The 24,223-nt window shown below is 41.3% G+C and overlaps 1 protein-coding gene across 7 annotated transcripts in view; it reads right to left on the bottom strand.

Moving 5' to 3' along the window:
* MGAT1 (alpha-1,3-mannosyl-glycoprotein 2-beta-N-acetylglucosaminyltransferase) overlaps nt 1–24,223 on the bottom strand; it is a 49,275-nt gene that overhangs the window by 8,889 nt on the left and 16,163 nt on the right. The window contains exons 1-2 of one of the 7 annotated variants that reach the window (XM_042455013.1): nt 20,677–21,804; nt 2,612–2,707 (exon numbers count right to left, since the gene is read on the bottom strand). The exons of 3 other annotated variants lie outside the window; for them this stretch is intronic. The gene's annotated coding sequence lies outside the window, so the exon portion shown is untranslated. Of the gene's footprint in view, nt 1–1,552; nt 1,576–2,611; nt 2,708–20,676; nt 21,805–24,223 lie in introns of those variants that run through there. 3 more of the 7 variants (XM_042455010.1, XM_042455009.1, XM_042455015.1) reach the window with 3 other exon arrangements.

Genomic DNA, 24,223 nt, shown 5'->3' with positions numbered 1-24,223 from the left:
AGATTTCAGAAGACAAATTTTAAAATTCACAGCGTAAACAACTAAGACAGGCAAGTGAAAAACCGGGCACTGGACACGAGCAGCATCTGGATGGTAGAGGGCAAACTATTGCCTAGATGGGTCAAATGCCATTAGGACAAAGAGACTGAAGAAACTACTAGACTACTGTTACACTTTCCCTCCTCATCCCCTTCCACAATCGCTACTTCAGTAAAGTGGAAAGGTGGAATATATTATTCTAATACAGCTTAATGCAGGGGTAGGCAATCTTTTTGAGCCGGGGGCCGGGTTGCTGTCCCTCAGACAACTGGGGGGCCGAAGCCAATAAATAAATAACCCGGGACAGATGTAGGACAACATTTTCAAATGGTGGACACTTTTTTTAAAAAAGTGGAGGACACGCAAAAAAATTTGCTGATTTTTAAAAAAATGTTAAGATAAATGCATGTTTCTGAGGCTTCTATAGACAATTGCCCCACCATGCCCCTGCGCGCGAGAGGCCAAAGGTCCCGGCGGCAATCGGCAGCAGGACCAGGCTGGGGCCGGTCCCAAGGCCTCGCCGGGCCGCATCCGGCCCACGGGCCGCAGGTTGCCTACCCCTGGCTTAGTGGATATACAGAAAGAAGTCTTGAAAAACATCAGCACAAGACCAAAATTTAGGGCTGGAACTATTTTGAGATCAATTGAAACTGAGAGCTGCAAAGTATTTTAGTAAAGCTAATTTGTTTGTTCTACATGCCAGTTTCCCAGGGGATCACTGTTCTAAGGTTGGCAGCAGTACAAATTATGAAGTACTTCCGCTTGTTCATCATCAGAATTCCCCTATCTGTTGGGGGAGTCGGTCTGAGATTTCCTGTACAGTGAAACTGAAAATATTATCAAATACATGTAGTAACAGAGTTTAATCCACTGACAGAGTTGCAGTTTTCAAATATGAGACAGTGCACAAAGGAAACAAGAAAAAGAGAGGTATACATGTATTTTTGAACATGTTCTTTTTCAGTTCTTCAAACTTCAAGCCACGTGGCAGAAGCAAGAATGACCTGTAAATTCCACCTCTCTCACATACACACATCCATTCTGTAAATGACTGCCAGACATAGTCTGTCCCTTAGACATTAATCCATGATCCTCTAATCCTCTTGACTTCCCTTTGGCCCCTGTGTCTTATCAGGGGCATCAGTAGCCTTCTTAATCGCCACTTAGGAAGTGCCCTAGTCATATATTTATGATAAATATTTATATTTATCACACATATTTGTACTTGGCTGCCAGAACGTAGTCAAGACTATGCAGTACTTAGTCATTCAGAAGTCTTAAGATCCTCACTTACTGGTTACCTGCTGCAGGTAGCTATTATCAGGTCACCTCTACACAACTCTGGATGCAGCTGCTTCCAGTTTTTAGATCAGAACCACACAACAAAATTGCACCAAAATGTAAACAGTTGTACAGTGGAGTAAGAAGACAGTTACACAAGAACGTTCTATGCAGATCCCTACTAAGTATTACCAGTACTACTATGGTAAAATACATGTGTGCATGCACTTACATGAACATAAACACACAGGCACACAATCAAGCTGGCGTCAAACACAGAATGTGGAAGATCCTCAAAAATTCTGGAACACCTAATCAAAAAGAAAACAAGTTTCTAACGATTACCAGGTGCTCTAAGCTATATTACAGAGGAAGAAACTAGGAAAACCTCCTATGAGTATTCTTTGTCTTAAAAAAAACCCTATGGAATTAATGAGGCCACCATAAGTCAACAGGTGACTTGAAGGCACACACACATTCCAATCCTTATTTTACGAACAATGTGAAAAAGCCATTAGGGTTCCAAGACTGAGGAAACTGTTGCTCTTTTCAGTCTTTCCTCAGGGACCTTTACAACAACACTGCTGTCACTGCATAATGATAGTCCCTCAAGATATTCTAAGTGATATCACTCTCTGTTTCATGTCCTGCATATTACTTACAGCACAGCAAAGTATGTACACTATTCAGATATTCATTTTCTACTGTATATTCAGAAATTAGTTAATTCACAATGCATTCTCATACGGAATTTTATTTTGCCTTCTGCATAATTTTACAAAGTATGAAAGCCTTCATACTTGAGCCTCCACCTTATTGCTGGGGCACAGAAACATGCAAGATGAAGCCTCTGTGTCTGACAATAGATGACCTGGGAGAGGTTTCCTTATCAAAATGCATGGGTGTGCATATCTCAACACCAACTGACAAAGAGAGAAACATTTTTTAAAAAAAGGATTCAGGAAATATCCCATTAAGTGTTGAAAAGGCAGGACAGGATGCAGTTATTATTCCCATTGGATACCAACCATGAAAACAAATATTGGTTCTAGACAAAGTATTTCCACAGTAAGATTTACTCACCTTCCTCTTTCCACAAACTGCCTTGGGTGCCCCCCCCCTTTTTGCCAGAAAGGTGCAGTATAAATTAAAAGTAAATCACTAACATAAGAGGGAAAAATGTCTCCTAGCCCTCAAGTGTATTGAAACAGGCTTGCACTAACCTCAAGAAATTTGTTGGACAGATTTTTGTTCTCATGAGAAGTGTCCAATTCCAAACACCCCTGCTCACCTGAATTCTCAGCACCATACAGAAGCTGGCAGACTATAGTACCCAGATATGGATGAAATTACCTAGACACACTCAGTTCCTGAAGCCTTTTGGGATCTGAAAGTAGAGATAAGGCAGAGGTTTGAAGATCCCAGGGACCAAGGGAAACAAAGGCTGTAGTTTGGGTGTCTCTGCGAGGTCCATCTGCCCTGCTCAGCAGAGCTTTCAAGCAGACTCCTGCAACATCTGTTAAAGTCAAGTCAAGTTCCTTACATGACCTTGGTAGGGTCATGTATCTTGGTAGGGGCTAGAAAGAACACAGACAGGCTGACTGGGACCTGTAGACTGGTCGATTCAGAATCCATGCTGCTAGGACAGCTGGGGAGGAGGGGAGAACACAGAAAGGAAAGGTTCTGCCAAGTTCATGGGGGAAGATGGGAAGCAGAGATTTAAAAATGATCCTATACTTGAGAGAAATAATTTGAATACCTAGCCATGTTAGTCTGGAATATCAGTATGCTAAAGGATTTTGTAGCACCTCTGAGATTAACTCTGCAAAAGAAGTTGTAGCATAAGCATCTGTAGACAGAGGAAGTAGACTAAGTCTATGAAAGCTTATGCTACAACTTGTTTTGCACAGTTAGTTTCAAGGTTAGTTTCCCTTTGCATACTGAGAAAAAAATGTAAGGCAGATGCTCCAAGGATTTATCCTCTGAAGGAAAATCTCTTCATGCACTTTCATCCCTGCCAGAGCTTTTCCCCTCCAGAGTTTGGATGGCTGAAAAGCAAGGCCCAATGGTTCTTTAGGCCATGCAGCCTTGGAGATTCTGTCACCACAGGGTTGCTATCTAAGTGCAATCCACAGGAATTTTAAAAAGAGGTATTTTGGATCAGATCCAAGGCAGATGAGGTAAGGTGCAGTATAAAGATTTTTATATACACCTTATTATGATCTAGATAAGACTGGGTGCTCCCAAGATGGACACTGTCTTCAAAATATTGGAGAAACCACTAAATCATATTCCAATTCTCTAGAGAGCTTCAGCAGGTGTTAAATACAATGGGAGACCATTCTAATCTCATGGAACCCTGCAGGGTAATTTCCATGGCCATCACACAAAGGCAGATCCACTGTTACATGGCAAAAAGACCATTCTCAATGAGAAAGGAGAATTAGCAAGATTACTCTCCTGTTGTTTTTCTGGCAGAAGACATCTAGGGTAATCATGGTAGTTTCCTTTACTTAAGGTGGCTGGTTTCACAGCCAGGCAAAAACCTGCTGCAGTGGGAAGAGAGAGAGAGGATCACCTCTACCCAAGAGAACGAGCATGGTTGATGTGAAACCAAAACCTGCGTTCTCCAAAGATTTTTTAATGAGGGTCTTTTCCATTGCCTTTCCATGCAATGGGTTCACACTCTGAAGTATGTGGTAACAGAATGGACAGAAGTAACTTTACAATGTAAAATGCTTTGCATCATATAGCTCTTAGAATCATCTTGTTAACTTTAAGGTACTTTTCAAAGCAATTTTGAGTGTTGGTGGGAGGGCAGCAGAGAAAACCACCTTGTTCATTCCCAAGCAGCTCAGGATCTCATAGGGCATCTCTCTTTTGTGACAAAGATGACAACCTTCTCCTTCCTGCCATCACTCATGACCATTTGATCCCTAGCACTGTGCTACCACCATCACTTATACTGGCATAGTTACATCAGTCACCATGCTTGCTGCCTCCACTGCCAATGCTCCAACAGAACAGGTATGGCACATTCCAAACCAATTTTGTTGGAGCTGTTTGGAGTATCTCACAGATTGCAATCTTGCTGTCACCCCAACAGCTTCATTTCCTTCAGCCCTTCAAAAAAACCAAGCCTTTGTTTTAGTCAGCTAAACTGGATACTTAGAAGCAATGCTGATAACAGGCCAATATTCCCAAAATTAACTACGGCTCTAAGAAGACAGCTTTCCAGATCTATCAAGAACATCTTTAAGGAGCAGTCCAGAAAGGTACCTCATCCAGCTGCTTCCACGCGCTCTCTGCTTCTGTAGAAACCACAGAGCCCTGCTGTATCAAACCTCTGTTGGTGTCACTTACAACCAATGGTCACCTGACCCCACAAAAAAAACAAATTGAGCATATGACTTACTTAGCGTGTGGGGCCCAAATGGATTGAAACTGGTTGTCCTGAGTTGCACTGGAAAAGAAGATTATTGGTCTCAAGGCGTAACAACATTGGGGTCTGCAAACAGGAAGTCTGCAAGTTCAATTGGAGAGTAGCTTAATAAGTGAGATGGTTGAAACAACAGAAGACTTCAGTCTGCCACTGTAGCTGAAAGCCAGATTAAAAACATCTGATATGGGTCCTTTGCTAGACAAGGTACCTAAAGAGGATGATGGAAGCCTTGCCAGTTCCTCATCAGCATCCATGGGCCCATGCTGAGGCTGTACCAAATATTGTCTGGTTTTAGTTGTGTCATCCAAACAGTTTATTGTGATCCAAGTCTGGCTGGGCCCTTTATATAGGATTAGATCCGGAATTACAGTAATTTTATTTAAGGCTGGTCAAGCTGAACTGGCAATGAGAGTCAGCACCAGTGTAGGAAAGACGGGAAAAGGAGGAGGCAATCGCTGGCTGCTGCTACTCTTTCCCTATCTCATCCAGCATGCCCATCCACCAGTGCCTTGTGTGCCACTTCTTCCACTCCTCCTGAACACACAAACAGGACAAGGAATAGCCTTGAGGCCCGGTGGTGCCAAACATGCTAGCAGCCTGAATGATGCCTCTTAAAAATGAGACAGAATTAAAAAAGCAAAATTAGAGAGCATTAAATGAATCAAAAATAAATATATCTCTCCTCTCCCCACCCAGTTAATGTTACTCATTCTCCCAGGCATTCATCATCAAAAGGAAATACATTTCCCCAACCTCATTAAGCAAGATCCTTACTAAAGAGCCATAGAAGAGGTACTCACTTCCTGGCCTCCCACTAGTTCCCGACATGCCTTCTGCATTTCTATATAACTGCTAGAATTCTAAACTAGTTCTTTACCAGAAGGTAGTTCTATGTAGAAAAATGGAGACAGGTAGAAAATATATCAAGAGGACAGCTCTGGATACAACTGTTGGTTTGCCTCATGAAATCTGACTAAAGGTCAAATGCCTGCCCAGGCAAGTTTGATGCAAAAGAGCTGAGATTTGCTTTTGAACCTTCTCAGAGGCACTGTTTTTCCCCACAAGAAACCCAGGACTGCACTTCCTTCACAGAACAGGAAGTTGTGTATTGTCTATATGCTTTGCAAAACAAAGATTAGATAAGAATTTGGAAGGAAGGGGTTTGCTGACAGAGCATTGTCCTTCTAGAATTTTACAATACCAACGCCTTTCAGATTCTAAGGGCAATTCAATTCACTAAACTAAGGTGACACAGGCAGTAGCTGAAACAATATGTTGGTCTGCAAAGGGTGGTACAGATCATGGTACAGATGAGCTGAGTTTAGAAACAGTCACAAGTTTTCAATTTAGTGATGCAGAGGAATAAGAGAAGAATTCCATTTTGGCTCCTCTCAAAAAAAAATGAAGCCTACAGACCACAAATATATCCTACATTCCACCTGTGGCTGCCAGCAATAACAAAAAGAAACACAAATGTAAGTCTTAGAAAAATTTCCAGTTGCTTGGTAGTATGAACGTCAGAAAAGAAAAGTGAGATGTAGTTGTTATACTTATCACAGTTGCTCAACTTCCTTCCAATCCACCCCATGACAGAACACAGGAAGCTGCCTTGGACTTAGGCTATTGGTGACTCTCACTTAGCAGTGTCAACATGAATAGGTATACAGCTCAACAGAATATGAGGCAGGGCCTTTCCCAGTCCTACCTGGAAATGTCAAAGACTGAATCTGGGACATTCTGTACAAAAAGCATGTGCTGGGGACCCACCCCATTTGCAAGGAATAAGATCAACTTTAAAAGCAGGCAGACTATTCCAGATACTTTCACAGGGGGTAGCAGACCAGCAATATCCCTTGTGGCTCTAGCTATAGCAGCAGTACAGCTTATAATTATAGAAGTAAATAACAGTTTACTTCCAAGCAGAGCAGGAAGTAACAATGCACAAAGAACTGAAAAGCCTGTGGCAAGGAATCCAAAATCCTCTCCTTAGAATGATCATGGAATTACAGAATCATACAGTTGGAATAAAATCACAAGGGCCATCCAGTTCAATCCCATTCTGCCAAGCAGGAAGACACAAACTACTCCTGACAAGGCCATATAGACTCTGTTGAAAAACCTCGAAAGGAGGTGACTCTAACACACCCAAGGGAGTGGGCTTCACTGTCGAAAAGCTCTTGCCACCAGGAAGTTCCTCCTACTGTTTAGGTAAAATCCCTTTTTCCTGTGGTTTGAATCCATTGCTTCCTGTCCTAGCCTCTGGAGCAGCAGAAAACAAGTTTGCTCCACCTGCTCAATAGGATATCTCTTCAAATATTTAAGCATAGCTTCTCTCCTCCAGGTTAAACATATCCAACTTTCTAAGCTGCTCCAGCCTATGGTAAACCCAATGCAACCCTATCATGGGGTTTTCTTGGCAAGATTTGTTCAGAAGTTTGCCTCCTAAGAGGCTGAGAGCATATGACTTGCACAAGATTACCCAGTGGGTTTCAGGCTGAGCTGGGAATTGAACCCTGGTCTCCAGAGTCATCATCCAACACTAAAACCACTATGCCACGCTGGCTCTCCCCCAGCTTGTCAATATCCCACTTGAATTGTGATACCAGAACTGGACACAGTATTCCAGGAGAGATCTCACCAAAGCAGAATAGAGTGGCACTATTGCTTTCCTTGATCTAGACACTACACTCCCACTGATGCAGTCTAGGATTATGTTGGCTTTTTTAGCTGCTGAACTGATGGAGTTTAGTTGTATAACTGATTCTGTCTGCAAAGGCTGTACTAGCTCTGGTGGAAAGAAAAAAAATCACACAATTCTGGTGTGGTTTTATATGGCCAGAATGTCGTATTTATTCCCCAATGGCTGTTGGTGTACATCTGATTACGGACAAACTAAATAGAATGCTGAGGCAGGATCGGGTGGAGTTCCATGTCCAAGGATGGGATTGTGACATTAAATCTCTAAAACATTAAAAGAGGCAAAAAATAATTATCTCTCATCTCTCCCCACCCAGTTAGTGTTACTCATTCTCCTAGACACTCACTATCAAAAGTAAATAATGTATATATACACAGTATTTATGTAATTAGTCTACAAATTTTAATAAAAAATTAACCCAAAACATCTGAGTCAGCTTATCCACAGGTCAATGTACGTACTATACTTTTAAATCTTATTTAAAAAGGAAACATCCCTGGCGAAAGGCAAGAGTGTAATCTGCCCTGGAAGCACTGACCCCCCACACCATTCTCTCATCCACCCAGCCTTTAGCGGGAGCACAAAGAGTTATACCTGCTGGAATTTTGTAAGTTCTTTGGCATCATTTTCTTTTGCTTCATCCTTTAGATCCTTTGTTACATGCCCTTATGTTTTACCCTCTACTTACCCACGGGTCATATCAAAATCCATAATTTGGTCCCAAACCCTGCCCTCGATTTATGCAAGAGGTCGACTTATAGTCAAGTATATACAGTGCATTTCATAAGAAGAGGCACTCACTTCCTGGCCTCCTGAAATGCTGTATGCATTTCTACACAACAGCTAGAATTCTAGAATAGTTCTTTACCTGAAGGCAGTTTTGTATAGATATCTGCATAGGTAGAAAATACATCAGGAGAACAGCTCTAGATACAACAGTAGGTTTCTCTCATGAAATTTGATTGAAGGTCAAATACCAGCCCTGGCAAGTCTGATGCAACAGAGCTGAGATTTGCTTTTGAGCCTTTTCAGAGGGCTTCACAATACCTTGCTCTGAAAGCTCCTCAGAACAAAGCACTTGGGTACTATTGGGCTCTGAAGACCCTGGATTGTATGGACACTGTCAGCTGTTTCTTGCTGCAACCAGAGAGCAAAGGAGCTCTTTGGAGCAGGAAGCAGCAGGGACAGGGCTCTTCAAGTAGCTGGCTAACACTCCAGAGTGCCCACCTGGCTAGTTCCTGGCTGTGGCATCTGTAGTCAAACAGACTTCACAGAGCAGCAGCAGTAGCAGTAACATATCTTACAAACATATCTTAACCTATTTAACCTGCAACACTATATGGAATGCCTCTCTGACCCTGAATGTAATCATATTCTGAGATCAGCATCTGAAGCCCTTCCCTAAAAGCCCCTCCAAGGGAGGACAGCAACAAGAGGAGGTTTCTCTGATGGTGGCCATCCAATGAGGGGATGGATTATGGAACATTCTCCTCAGTGAGGCCTTTCTGATACAGACACTGCTATTCCTTTTGGTAACTATGCATTTAAGAGTTGAAAGGGGTCACAAGGGCCATCCAGTCTAACATCCTGCCATGCAGGAATATACAATCAAAGCACTCCCAATAGAAAGGAACTGTGCCCTCCCCGAAGGCATCCAACTCCATCTTGGCCTCAGAGGGGGAGAGAGGGTAAGCCAATGCCATCAGGCCTATCCTTAAGATACAGATCCCTCCATCTGTCCATCTGCCTTGGTCCAGGACTCAGAGGGAGAGAAGAATGCTGGACCTGATCCCCTTCCCCTCAACCATTCCCTTCTCCTTCTGTGTCGTGTCTTCTTAGATTGTAAGCATGAAGGCAGGGATCCGTCTAATTAAATGATTTTATGTACAGTGCTGTGTAAATTTACAGCGCTATATAAATAAAGCTTAATAATAATAATAATAATAATAATAATAGCTATCCAGCCTCTGTTTAAAAACCTCCAAAGGAGCCTCCACCACACTTTGAGGCAGCATATTCCAGCGAAGAACAGTTCTGACCATTTCTGTATACAATGAGCTGCTTTAATGCATCAACTCATTGTGCTGTTTAGAATTGTCACTGGCATTTTAATTACTTGAGGGTGTGTGTGTTTCATTTTAGCGTGATGTGGATAATTTATTTTAATTTAAAATGATTTAGCACTGCTGAGTGCCACCCTAAGTCCTTTTTTAAATGACCACTAAGAATATTAATAAATATTGGTAATCAATATCATGATTAAATACACACACACACACACACACACACACACACACACACACACTATCTTCCTGTAGGATCAGGACAGCCCACTACTTCATATTATCAGTAGCATCAAATAACATCACTCTTGCTTTATACTGCACCTGTTCCACCCCTCAGACATGATACATTTTAAAAATGCGTTTATCAGCTTAATCATTACGTATAATGAAGACTCCTTCAACTGACTCCTACTCTTTTCATTTCTGTCCAGAGAGAAGGTGATGAACTAATGCAAAATTGTTGCCTCCCCTCATCTTCTTTTTCTCCTGTTTCATCTCCCCAACTATAATTCCATTTGTAATGGCTTAACCAAGTTCATGAATCCAGAGGTCTTTTCTTGAAACAATTCATTCAAAACTGGCATCAGGATTCTTCAAAACCAGCATGGAGCAACTAATTTTTTCACTTCAACAAATGTGTACTGGGAACAAATCTAGATTACAAAAGCTGTGCCTTTCAGAGTCTACAATATCCCCTTTAAAGGATATCAAGTAGTAACAGACACAGCTAAACATAAGCTACAAAACTGACCCAATACCACAGGGTATGTGCACTTGGTTGCTCGGTATCCCTGATTTTTTCCTATTGACACAAAAGCATAATGTCAGAAATTTAGGAACAAGAAGCCCACAGCCAAGAGCTGAGAAAAACGATTTAAGGCCCAAAATAAACAAAGAGGTTTAGGTTTGATTCCAGTTTTATACACTTCATGGGATTCAGTCTTCTGGCTAATGACTTTTGGCTTCTCCTTGGATCCAACCTTGGAAGAAAGGCAGAGTATAAATCCAATAATAAACAAATAAACAAATAACTTTATATCTTTTGTCAGCTTGATAAAACCTTTACACTCTCTCTTAAAATTTGCTGGGGTTTGTGTCTTCAAGTCATTTCTGACTTATAGCAACTCTAAGGCGACCTTATCACAGGGTTTTCTCGGCACACTTCTTCAGAGTGGTTTGTCATTGCCATCCTCTGAGGCTGAGAGAGTGCTACATGCCCAAGGTCACCCAGTGGGTTTCCATGGCTGAGCTGGGATTTGAAGCCTGATCGACCATTGCCCTAGTCCAGTGCTCAAACCATTACATCATGCTGGCTCATGCAGTGGACCCTTGTTATCCGCTGGGGTTTGGTTCCAGGAATCCCCATGAATAACAAAATTTGTGTATGCTCAAGTCCCATTAAATACAATGGCATAGCAAAGTGGTGTCCCTTTGATAAAATGGAAAAAATCAAGGTTTGATACTTGAAATTTATACCTTTTAAAAAATATTTTCAAGCCGTGGATGCTGGAATCTGTGTATAAAAATCCATGGATAAGTAAGGCCAACTGTACTTCAGACCTATTCTCTCAAACTCAGCAAACTCACCTGATCTTAGGTTAGAAAACACTTCTGTTTTGAAAGAAAATGGGCTGTCTTGATACAAATGGTTCCTTTAAAACTGAGCACCTGGTGTTTCATCTTAATGAGGACAAAAATGTTGAGCACTGGATGTGGGCACAAAAAAAACATGAAGAAAATCCTAGCATGGTATTAGTCAAGTTGATGTAGAGGGCCAAGTTTTAAGATGGCATAAAGGTACTAAAAATCCTAAGCAGACCCAAAAAAAGCTTCACAAAGAGCTTTCTGTTCTTGAAGAGCAAGATGAATCAGCAGCAGAACAGTAGATGAGATTAGAAGAGCAGATGAGATTCAAAGAGCAATTAACTGTGCATGGGACAAAAATAAATAAATATCCCATCACTCTGTGTATTTATGGGATTGCAACTGGCTGTGTCTAGCCCAGAAAAAAGTAACAGATCATGGTGAAAAAGTCAATGAAGATTTTAGCTTAGTAAATGGTGCCAGTTAAAAGTAAACTAAATGCCACAATTTTTCAGGGAAAGGGCTGAAAATAAGGACACAAGAGTATCATAATTCTGTTATATAAAACACATAATAATGTCAATACTGTAGTTAGGATATTGTACTGATTCTGTGTCAAGTTTCACTTGGCCAAAAGATGGGGAAGCGATAAAACAGATATTTAAAAGTGACAAATGGACTGAAGCATCATCCCTCTGATGAAAGACTAAAGCATTTGGGACTTTTTAAGGTCTAAGGGAGACATACAAAAGATGTCTTGAGACATACCAGATACAGAGGGATTACATAAAAAAATCATTAATAATATTGGAGAGATGGTATACTGAAAACAGACAAAAGTCCTTTGCATAGAATATAATATTAAAGCATCCTAAAGGATTTGACAAATTTATGGAGGACAGGGCTCTACATGACTATTAGCCATGAGGAGTATATTGTTGTTGTTAACTGCCAACCAGTTGACCCTGACTCCTGACGACCCTGTGTATGAGACATCTCCAAACCCCCCATATCCTCCACTGCTCTACTTAAGTCCTGTACATTCAGGCCCATAGCCTCCCTGACTGAGTCCATATGGCCTTCCACTCTTTTTACTAACTTCTATCTTTTCTAACATTAGTCTTTTCCAGTGAGTTTTGCCTTCTCATGATGTGGCCAAAGTATAACAGCCTCAGTTTGATCATCTTGGCTTCCAAGAATTCAGGTGTGATCTCTTCAAGAGCACATTTGTCTTTCTGGCCACCCAAGGTATCCTCAGCACTCTTCTCCAATACCACATTTCAAAAGAGTTGATTTTCTTCTTATCCACTTTCTTAACTGTCTAGGTCTCACATCCATACATGGCAATGTGGAATAGAATGGATTGGACGATATTCACTTTAGTGCTCAGTTGTATATCTTTACACTCTAGGATCCTGTCTAGTTCTCCCATTGATGCTCTTCACAATCTTAGTCTTTTTCTCTCTCTTTGCTTCTCTTCTTTTCTTAACTGCTTGAAGCAATTCATTTGTTATCCACTGTTTCTTGTCTTTCTTTGGCCAGTGATAGTGTCTTTCTACATTCTTCCTTGATTATGTCCTTAGCTTCTGACCATAGTTGTTCTGGTTCCTGGTCAATTATGCTTAATAGTTCACATCTATTTCTTTCATTGTCTGTGAATTCTGTTGATGTTGTTAAGATCATATGTTGGTATGACAACTGTTTTTGCTTTCTTTTTCAGTTTCACTCTAATTTTTGACAAAAGTAATTCATGATCTGTACCACAGTCTACACCTGGTCTAGTTTTAGGCTGCAAGGATAGAGCTTCTCCATCCTCTGCTTCCCATTATATAGTCTGATTTCTGTATTGACCACTTGGTGATGCACACACACACACACACACACACACACAATCTCCTTGGTTGTATTAAGCAAGTATTTGCAATGAATAGGTTGTTGGCCTTACAAAATCCAACAGTCGCTCTCCTGCTTCATTTCTTGTACCTAGTCTGAATCTTCCTACTATTTTTGATCCTTCTTTGCCACCTGCTTTAGCATTCCAGTAACCAATGCTTAGTTTGAAGTCCTGTTTTGGTGTGTGGTCAGTTTCTTCTTGGACTCCTTCATAGAATCTCTCAATTTCTTCTTCCTCTGTGGTTGGTGCATATACTTGGATTATGGTAATATTTTAAAAGTTTTCCCTGAAGCCTTATTGATATGATCCAATCCAACTTTGTGTTGTATCCCTTGACTGCTTTCGTTATATCTCTTAGTATGAACACTATTCCATTTCTTCATGTATTTTCATTTCCTGAGTAGAGCACTGTGTAGCTGCTGCCCAGTAGCTGGTTATCACTCTATATCATGAATATATGCTACTTCCAAGATCAGAGGTAGTGTGTTGCTGAACACTAGGTTGGAAGAACAGCTTGGGAAGACAATGACCATCTTCATTAAGGCATTTGGTTGGCCACTGAAGGGAAACTGGATGCAGGACTAAATAGGCCTTTGACCATTCCAGTAAAACCCAGCTTGGTGCAAAATAGGCATTAGCCTGTGATGGCTGTTTAAAAGCATTAGATACCATATATACTCGACTATAAGTTGACCTCATGTATATGATGAGGGCAGGATTTGGGGTTAAAATTATGGATTTTGATACGACCCATGGATAAGTTGAGGGTAAAACCTAAGGCCATGTAACAAAGGCTTTAAAGCAGTGGTTTCCAACCTGTGGGTCGAGACCCCTCTGGGGGTCGGATGACCCTTTCAAGGGGGTCACCTTAGACCATTGGAAAACACCTATTTAATTACAGTTATGAAGTAGCAACGAAAATAATTTCATGGGTTGGGGTCTCCACAACATGAGGAACTGTATTAAAGGGTCGCAGCATCAGGAAGGTTGGGAACCACTGCTCTAAAGGATGCCAAAGAACTTACAAAATTCCAGCAGGCATAACTGTTTGTGTTCATACTGAAGGTTGGATGGATGAGAGAATAAAGCAGGGGGTGGGGATCACTGCTACCAGGACAGATTACTTTCAACAGGGGATGGTTCCTTTAAAAAAAAAAGAGTTGAAGTACAGTACATACAATGACCCATGGATGAGTCGACTTGGGGTTTTTGGGTCAATTTTTTGACGAAAATTTATAGACTTATACAGTACAGTCAAGAAAAGGAGTAACAGTATTAGTGATGATGGGACAATAGTGAAAAAGCGGAAAATAAATAAATAAATAATAATAATAATAATAATAATAATAATTCAACCTTTAGGCTCACAGGCAATGCACCGTGTCAGAGCTTCAAAAAGTTAGTTTTTGGACTGTAACACTCAGAATTCTGTAAAATGTATGGTGACTGGGAGTAACAGAGAAAGGATGAAACCTGAGACTTTACTTGGACTTGAGTAATCAGTCTTTTCCCTCTGGTTTCCCACATCAAACCTCTGAACTGAGCAACCTGTAATTCTCTGGCATATTCCTCCCATAATATTGTTCCTTATGTGCTCTATATCCAATTCAGAGATATCAAGATGGAAGAAAAAATAAAAAACAGGGCAATCTGACTACAGTAAAAAGACTTCTGTGTCTATATATATGAGAGGAAACTGATTGTGCATATTTTACAACTGTAAGGACTACATACTTTGCACATTTTAAAAAGATAATTTAGAATGCTGATTACAAAAGGTAGAGTGAATTAGCCTGGAGAATTAAGCCTATATGTCTAAGGTCTGGCCATCTTAACATTATTGATCCTCAGTTTAAAAAGGACAAAACCTAAATTTTGGAGGAGGCTGCTAAGTAAGTAGCCTATTCTTCATGCTGCTTAAGGAACAACAGAAATACAATATTTTCTTATTCTAATAAATAACAAACGATATAACAATTTCATATGGACATGAGGGTTGCTTATAGAGTAAATTTTTCATGTAATATGCAATTTATTTTATAAATTAAAGCATTACAACATTAAGTATAAACAATTCAAAAAGAAGAAAAGAGTAAGACTGATAAGACTTTATGAAACAGTTCAAAAGATTCTGGGAATACCCATCTCTGAGTTCAAAGACCTTTATAATTCATTGTCTTTAAGTTCAAAGGACCTTATGCCTCATTTAAAGTTTAATGGACTTTATACATCATATTCAAAATTGTTGGAGTTTATGTTCTGTAAACAGAACACAAATTTGTGTTCTAATTGACATCATTATTGCTGCTTGTATTGTGATTGATTTTGAGTTATTACTATTATAATTGTGGAATTCTTTGCCTTGTTTTGTTTCTGTTGTTTCAATGAGATTGTTATTCTTTTAAAAGTTTTGAAAAATAAGTTCACTGACCCCCTAGTTTTCATATTTATGATATTATCATATAGTTCGTTATTTATTAGAATAAGACAAAACTGGTATTTTTGTATGCAGATACATGTTGTATTGTTCACCACCAGACTTCCCTATTGTTTCTTAAATGGTACTATAGTTTTTAGAGATTCATTGTGTACAGGCTTCATGCCCATGTTTTCCTTGTTTTTATTGTCTGCCACACACAGAGAATAATCTATTGTACTTTCCCCCTGATCAGGCCGTCCAAAAAAATGCCTGCATACCTGTCTATGTGCCAGTAGGAAGTCTTCAGTTATGCCTGCGGTCTTCATCATGAAGGAACCCATGGCCAAGCCCCAACACTACCCACTAGAACAAAAGTCCTCATATTTGGTCTGGTAAACCACCCTGGAGGCTATACATCTGTCCCTAGCACAATGAAAACATTCCAAGTACATAAACAAATATTTTGTATTACTTACCAATAGCAGCAGAGTTGAGATATCCTCCCCCCAAGAACTGGGAACCACTCCCTCTACTCTCCCCGGCCCCAAATCATAGGGGAGAACCAGTACCAGCCTAAGAATCTGTTCAACTCATTTGTTCTACTAAAATAAAGCCATGTCAATGAAAGAGAGAGGGCCTTATGTACAAAATGTGGCTTCCTCAGTACAGCAATTTCAGATCAGCCAGATCCTTTCCAGTCTTACCATTTGCCTGGGAGACACCTTGAGTAAGCTGTACCTAGTAAAAACAGAGGCCCATTGAACACAGCATGAGTAAATATAGCCAAGCCTCCATTAAACTACCAGGAGCAGAGGCCCAGACAACTATCTCCCACTCCTATGCCTTTTTCCTGGACTAAGCTACACTGAAGCCATTCAAAGCATTTATCAAGCTGTCAGTGAAAAGCTTGTAACCTAACTTGTTTGACTACCTAAACCTGAACCCTGGCCTGGTTTGAAAAGAAAAGATGGAAGGTCAACCAGTCCCTGTCTCTGTTTAGTCTAGCTCCAGCTCCACCCATAGGAGGAAAACTCTGGTGCCAAAGGGAGCCTACCAACACACACTGATGGGTTTCTGACAAAATGAGTCTTCTTTTGTTCCTTTAGTTCTATGTTAGTTACTACATATTATCTGCAGTACAATATATCAACCACAGTATTTGCTTCTGCACCACTCCATTGCACCAACGCTTTATTTTCATAGATCATGAAGCATTCCATTTTTTAAAAGACATACACACATGCCTATACACTGGTCCCACTCAGGGCTAGACAATCTAATGCTAGCAGAAGATTTGGACTTCTCCTGATCCCATAAGTCCTGACCATTGGCTATGCTGCCTGGGGCTGTTGGGAGCTATAGTTCAACAATATCTGTGGGGTGCAGTGTTGCCTACCTGTAGCATAACTACATTTTAGATCTGGACATGTGCTTGAAGACTGGTCAATGACTGGAATCATTGTTCAGGATCTCATAATATCTGTGATCTTGTATTTACAGTTCTCTCCTATTTGGAGGGTAGGTGGGAAGGGTCCTCCTTACCAACCAGTTTTCTGGGATCTCAGCCCTCTAAATCAGGGGTAGGCAACCTTTTTGAGCCGGGGGCCGGGTTGCTGTCCCTCAGACAACTGGAGGGCCGAAGCCCAAAAATAAATAATTAAATAATTAAAAAAAATTAAATACACAAATAAACCGGAACAAATGTAGGACAAAAAATTCAAATAGAGGACACTTTTTATAAAATATGGAGGACATGCTAAAAAATTTGCTGATTTTTTCAAAAATGCATGTTTCGGAGGCTTCTATAGACAATTGCTCCCCTTGCCCGCCACTTGCCCCCCTTGCCCGCCTCCTCCTGATAGGCCAAAGGCTCCGGCGGCAATCGGCAGCAGGACCGGGCTGGGGCCGGTCCCAAGGCCTTGCCGGGCTGCATCTGGCCCGCGGGCCGCAGGTTGCCTACCCCTGCTCTAGATAAAAGGGGCAAACTGTAACAGATACTTCCTGAAGACCAGCCATGGGTAAATCTGTGCTGTTTTCAATGAGTGAGACTGGAGAAGAGAGGTTTGATCTGCTGTTAATAGGGAGATATGCCCCACTCCTGTGCTGGTAGCAGAATAACTTGATTTATCCAAACTTTCATTACATAACATCTCCTTAGGCACCAGAACAGGGAACAGAATGGCCTTTTGCAGTGTAAAGAAAAACTCCTGTTCCATGGAACAGGATTGTTTCCTCCCACTACGGGAAGCAACATGCAACTATCTTCTTCCAGCAAACAGATTAATGACAGGCACCCCTGGCCTACTACAGCTATTCCAAGCAATGGGTTCTGAGGCGTCGGATCGTAAGACTTTAATCATAAGTTCCAAGAATTCAGTTCACTACCATTACCATTTCAGGGTTAAGAGATGAGACATTTCTGAATTCTAAACTACAGACTAAGATTTATTCTACTGCATTTCTGGGAGGAAATCCTAATTTCAGGGTCAAGGCTAGACAAAGTGATCAAACAGAGGGCAGGGAAATCAGAACTCCCCTCCAAAAAACAACTTACTGAGAACACCAGTGACCTAAAAGGTTAACCAAGGTTATACTCTTTAGGCCTGTGAATATTTTCACTTGAGAAAAACTGGCTTGTGCCTTGATTGAGAGTGCATATCCCTGTGTATAAAGGAGACTGACACAAACTGAAAGATACTACAGTGGACCCTTTTTTATATGCTGGGGTTTAGTTCCAAGATCCCCCATGGATAACAAAATCCGTGGATGCTCAAGTCCCATTAAATATAATGACATAGCAAAATGGTTTCCCTTATTAAAAAATGGAAAATCAAGGTTTGATATTGGAAATGTATACTTTTTTTGAACATTTTCAAACCGTGGATGCTTGAATCCGTGTATAATAAATCAGTATATAAGAAGAGCCGACTGTACTCAAGAGTCTCCTTTGTGCCCCTTGCAAGTAGCTCTGTGGAAACTTTCTTTGTACATTGACAACATGTTGAGGAGTTGAGGTAAAAACAGAATCAAATGCATAAATTGAAAAATGGTACAGTATGAAGACTTAACTCATCCACTGAACCCAAACTGTGTTTCGCATAGCCCAATGGAACATTCTGCACAGATGGAAGATATTTAGAATTCACTGAGACCTAAAATCTAAGGTAAGAACTATCCTCTTTAAATACATTTTTATGGTAATGACCTGTAACTGACTACTACAGCCCCGTATAGGACTGCCTGTTCAGAAAAAGTTGTCCCCAGACCTGAATTATAAGATACACCCCAACTGCCACAAAGTTGTTGTTGTTGTTGTTGTTATTATTATTATTATTATTAAGTCTGTCCAAAACAAAAGTAACACCCTCAAATTTTCTAGTCCAGCCAAAACTGAGTACATGTCTCTCTCAAAGGACTATAAAGCCTCTCCAGTATGTATGAGAGCACATAACCAGTATTACTAACATCTTTGGCAGGAACAGGAACACCTAGGTGCATTTTTAACATGCTTGATACGGTGCCTCAAGGCAAATTCTAACTCAGTACAATGCATTAGATGATATTTTGTTAACTTGCTGCCCTGCCTAAAGGAAGTAAATTCTGTTTTCACACTTTTGTGAACCTAAATACACTGAGTTGGCCTTTCAGGAAGTCAGCACAGCTGCAGATTCATGGTTATTGGTATCAGGGTACACAGAACAATGACGGTAACTCCCTCTTCCACCCTGGTTTTTATATTTACAGACATCAGGTCCTGCTTTCTGCTCTGTGCCCTTCTGGGTTTGGAAAGAAGGCAGATCAATTCAGTTTTCCCCAGCTAAAGGTGAGAATGACAGCCTTGCAAACTCTGTAAGGATGCAGAAATTAAAAGCATTATAGACTTTGCCCTGGAACTTTTTAAACTCTAATGTTTATAATGTATTGGATAATGGGAAACAAAACTACCCAAAAATAGAAAATGTAGAGTCCCAAATATTTAGCAAAAAGCAAGCATCAGCCACTAATCATGGGACAGGCTAGCAATCTATCAGTACGTTATCATTTAACCTTGGACTTAGACCTAGTTACAGTGCTTTATACACAGAGACTAGCAAGCTCAGCAGGGCTGTTACAGCCGTGGTTCAGCCACCAAAAATATACCACTTCATGAGATAGTGAGATCTCAAGACAGCCTTGAAATATTTTGAGTGGTATTTTGTAAGAAAGCTACCCTGAAAATCCCACTGGGGACAGAAGACATGGGATGCAATTTTTTTTAAAAAAAATCAGTTCCTATTATTTTCAAATCCTTTAGAGGCCAAAAAGCAGTAAGAGAAGACAATCAAAATGATTATTTTCCCTTGAAACAATTCTAGAAAGAAGCAGTAGCCCATTGTCTGATTTGCTCCTGGAGTTTACTGAAAATAAGGGCTTGCAGGCACTTCTGCGATCAGCCCTTCATGTCCACAAATTCTTTACCCATAGATTCAACAATCTGTGGCTTGAAAATATGCCAAAAATATATAAATTCCTAAAAGCAAACCTGGATTTTGCAATTTTATATAAAGGATACCATTTTACTTGGCCATTGTACATAATGGACTTGAGGTTTTGGTATCCGAGGGAGGGGGCTGCTGCAACCAAACCCCAGCGGATACCAAGGGCCACTGTATTAGTATAGGTAAAAAGGGGAAATTCTAAGGCCCTGCAATTCAAAGAACACTGTTGGACAGGATGAAATGGGATGAGGGAATGACATATGCATGTATTTGGCACAGCATACATAAATACTACTCCAGAACCAAAAGGGTGATATCTGATAAGATTTCTCTAAATTTTGCACATGTGTATAGGCAGTCATTTCATTAATGGACAGGAAACACACACACACCACAATCAGACACACTTTTGACTGTCACACGTTTTGTGTCTTCAAGTAATTTCTAACTTATGGTGACCCTAAGTCATGGGGTTTTCTTGGCAGAATTAGTTCCTCTGAGGCCAAGAAAGAGTGACTTGCACAAGGTCACCCAGTGGGTTTTCCTGCCAAGTTGGGATTCAAAGTCGGATCTCCCAATGTCCTAGTCCAACATTTAAACCACTACACCATGCTGGTTCTCACACATACACACACTTTTTACAGCCACATATACCTTCTATGTGTGATTGTATTCATAGCCGCTGCCTGTCAAGTTCACTACAGGCACACAAATAAACACAGAATTTTTGGAAACAAGCTAAAATTTATACATTTATACACTCCAAGGACCTTACCACGTTAAAGCTTGACTGCAGTGTTCCTTATATCCCCTCTCTGTATAAGGCCAAAGTTCCAGTCTTTTCAACATTCAACTTGTACCTCCACCACCATTATCTTGCTGTGGTCACATGCTCAGTCCCAGAGCTCCTTCCTCTATCTCACATTTTGAGGAGCCAAAATAGGCATATTGTTGTCCTGAGCCCATTATAAAGTCCAGCTTGGGGAAAACATTCCCTGGCCCATGACAGAGAGATAAGTCCAGCTCAAGAACACTTTGTTCCTGTTAAGCTGTCTTTACTTTCCCCTGGCCCACTTTAGAGCTTTCTCCAATCAACAGCCCAAATCCAATGTTACAAACTTGCCTTCTGTCTCTCTGACAGGTTTAACTGCTTAGGGGGGGAAATCTTTCTGCCGAGATCCGATTTCCAACTGTGGGAGGATGGCAAGACTCCTGCACTCTGTCAGACCCGTTTGGCGGCACAAGCTGAGAGAATGGCACACTGCCTCGCTGAAGTTTGAAGCTCTGAGTGATAGTTTCACTCCCTCCCAGATATCTGGGACTGTGGCTCCTCCTTTGTAGGAAGGAGGTGGGCAGGGTCAAAGCAGTTGCTTTCTACCACCATTCAGGAAGCTGGTGGCCCTCTGCTCTCCAATCTGAAGTAGGCAGGCTTAAACCGCATTAGTGCAAATGGAACATTTGGGAGCTAACAAAAGTTTAAAGAGAGACTGCAAATGACAGAACTCGGCCCTCAAGCTTCTCTGTTTTCACTTGGGCCATTGTAAACTTGGAACTGCTACACTGATCAGCATGGGAAAACCGGAGGACTGGATTCTAGCTTCAGTTCCTTGGCATATTCTCCACTCACAAGCAAGGCCCACTGGAGTCAAAGCTTGGATCAGGTTCTCAACTCAGCTGCAAAAGCCAAGCAGCGTTTTATACCTGTGGACAAATACGATCTCTTCTGTGAACAGTGGGGTAGAGCTGGATAAGAATATCTGGGAAGGAGCATGAGCCAAGGTTGAAGGATGGTTGCTAAAATGCTGGGAACAGTCTTTGGAAGAAAAGAGAGGGGAAAGAAAAACAGATTTCCTGGAGATGATTAGCTAGCAAAGCAAGCAACCACCGCAATGAGCTAATTTCTGCTGCCACATTTCCCCACAGAGAAGCGTTAACCATTAACTGTTCTCTTCTCAGCCAGCTGGTTGCCTGTTTTTTGTTGGGGAAGGAAAAGATAAAGAGAGAACTGGCTGAGAGATAAACAGGATATCGAAGGGGAGGGCAGAACCATGTGGAAAGCAGTGGAAAGATATTAGGCTGCCTATCCCACATTGCATAGTCTTCCTCTCATGGGAAGGGGATTAAGGGAGGAAGAGAAAGCATTAGCAGGCTCCTCACAAGCCTGATGGGGGAAGAAGAGAATAACCGAAGAGTCACTTATGGCTGGGTGTAGTTTTGTCTCCTACACAGGTACAATGGGGCTGAAAGAGATGGGAAGAAACTGCTGGGGAGGAAGGAAACGGAGATACAACAATGGTATATATCTTGGAGCTTTGTAATGGACAGATTTACATGCAGCTCCTGGTTCTACTACAAATTTTCCTCAACCAAGGCTTTGCTGGGGGATGGGGAAAGGAGAAATCCAATTTACTGCACAGGAAGGCAATGTAGTTTAAAGGACAGAGGTTAAAATCCCTGCTCACTTCCCCAGCTCGCTTGCCCTCCTTGATTTCATGATGCCATTAGGGAAACAAATCAGATTGTAGCAGACTCAGAAGTGCAATATATACAGCACCAACAATAAAAAAGATTTTATTGGATTATTTGGCTCACAATTGCTTCGGCAGATCAAGGCTGCAACTGAACACAGGGAGAGCCAGACGCCAAAGGAGGACCAGCTCATTCCATCCCATCCTCACCACAGCTGCCTGACCACTAATCAGAAACAGAACAGAATGATGCCTAGTCCTTGCATCATTCTGCAAAAGGGAAGGGAAAGGAACAGAATGGACTCAAACCCCAGGACGCCGGCACCAGCAAATCCAGGAAACCAAGAGGAAGTTCTAGTGAATAGTCAGGACCCAGAAAATATGAAAGGAGATAACTGTTGATGTTCAAATGAAAGATGAAATGACTCCCCGTCTTCCTTCCACAAAGAAACTTGACATAGTAAACATGGAATTTCAAGAGAGTCTCCCATCCAGACATTGTCAGAACTCACTTTGCTTTAGAATCACAGAATCCTAGACTTGGAAGAGATGTCTAACCCCAGTCTGCCATGCAGGAATACACAATCAAAGCACCCTTGATAGATGGCCGTCCACTCTGTTTAAAAACCTTCAAAGGAGGAGACTCCACCACTCTCCCAGGGAGCATGTTCCACTGTTGAACAGCTCTAACTGCCTAGAGGTTCTTCCTATTGTTTAGGTGGAATCTTTTTTCCTGTAGTTTGAATCCATTGTTCCGGATCCTATTCTCTGGAGCAGCAGAAAACAAGCTTGCTCCATCCATTTAGCAGCATTACTACATCATATGCCTTATTCACAGTTAGAGCAGATACAGCTAGGCAATTATGATCTATTCTTTCTCAAGGTAACATGAATATGATCTAGTAGTTAGAACAGAAAAGTAAGGATGAGATGAGCGCTGGAAACAGCACTCAAACACACAGCAAAAGGCTGCAATTTAAGCCTGCAGATGGTGAGGTATTTTCTCATCCGTGCACAGGGCTAATTTCTAAAAAAAACTCTGAAGGAAAAACAGGCAGAACTCAAGTCAGCCCATAGGGGCTTTCCATCTGGTCTCCAAGACAGGACCTCCTCATTAGGCAGCTCAGTCATTTCCATGGGAATTTCAGATAATGAAAAAGTGCTGTTTAGCACTACCTTGCAGGCCTCTCTCCTTGTGCAAAGAGCAACACAAGGCTTTGGCAGAGTTCTCTGGTACTTCAGCTGCTCACCCCCATCTGCCTGTGTTTTGGCTCTTGAAGGAGAACGTACAGCTGTGACACATTTCCAAAGTCCATGTTCACACACTGAGAAAGAGAGGGTTAAAGAGTCCCTAGCTTATACCTTGACTTGTTTTGGAGCAAGGTAGAATGCAAAACCAAAACCAGAACTGTTTACACCTCAACTATTGCTCACTTCAAAATGTGGCCTATGGTAAGAAGCAAAGTGTAAACCAGGTCCCTTGATATTTCAAGCATTCCCCCCCCCCCCCTGAGAATACTTTAGTCAAGAATAGCACTTGGAAAAGTTACATGCTAACATAGGGAATTCTTGGAACTGTCATTCAAAAATGTAACTTTCCCAAGCTCTGGTTTATCATTCATTCTAGGCAGTAAACAACTCTGATCACCAAGCTGAAGTTTTTCAGAGCAGGGAAGGCACACTTGAAATTAATGCCAACTGAGCTGAGTTCAGCCACAAAATATGGTCTTCATTCCAACAATCGTCCAGTCCAATCTGAGTGCTTGGGAATTGCAAATCTAGGAGTCAAATGAAGGAAGCTATAGCTCGTATCTGCCCCTGCCTTACAATGCAGCAGAATCAAACCACCTCACC

The sequence above is a fragment of the Sceloporus undulatus genome, chromosome 2, assembly GCF_019175285.1.
Source record: "Sceloporus undulatus isolate JIND9_A2432 ecotype Alabama chromosome 2, SceUnd_v1.1, whole genome shotgun sequence".
Lineage (NCBI taxonomy): Eukaryota > Metazoa > Chordata > Lepidosauria > Squamata > Phrynosomatidae > Sceloporus > Sceloporus undulatus.
Note: the sequence above shows the minus strand (reverse complement) of the source record. Positions and strands in the feature narration are given on the sequence as shown.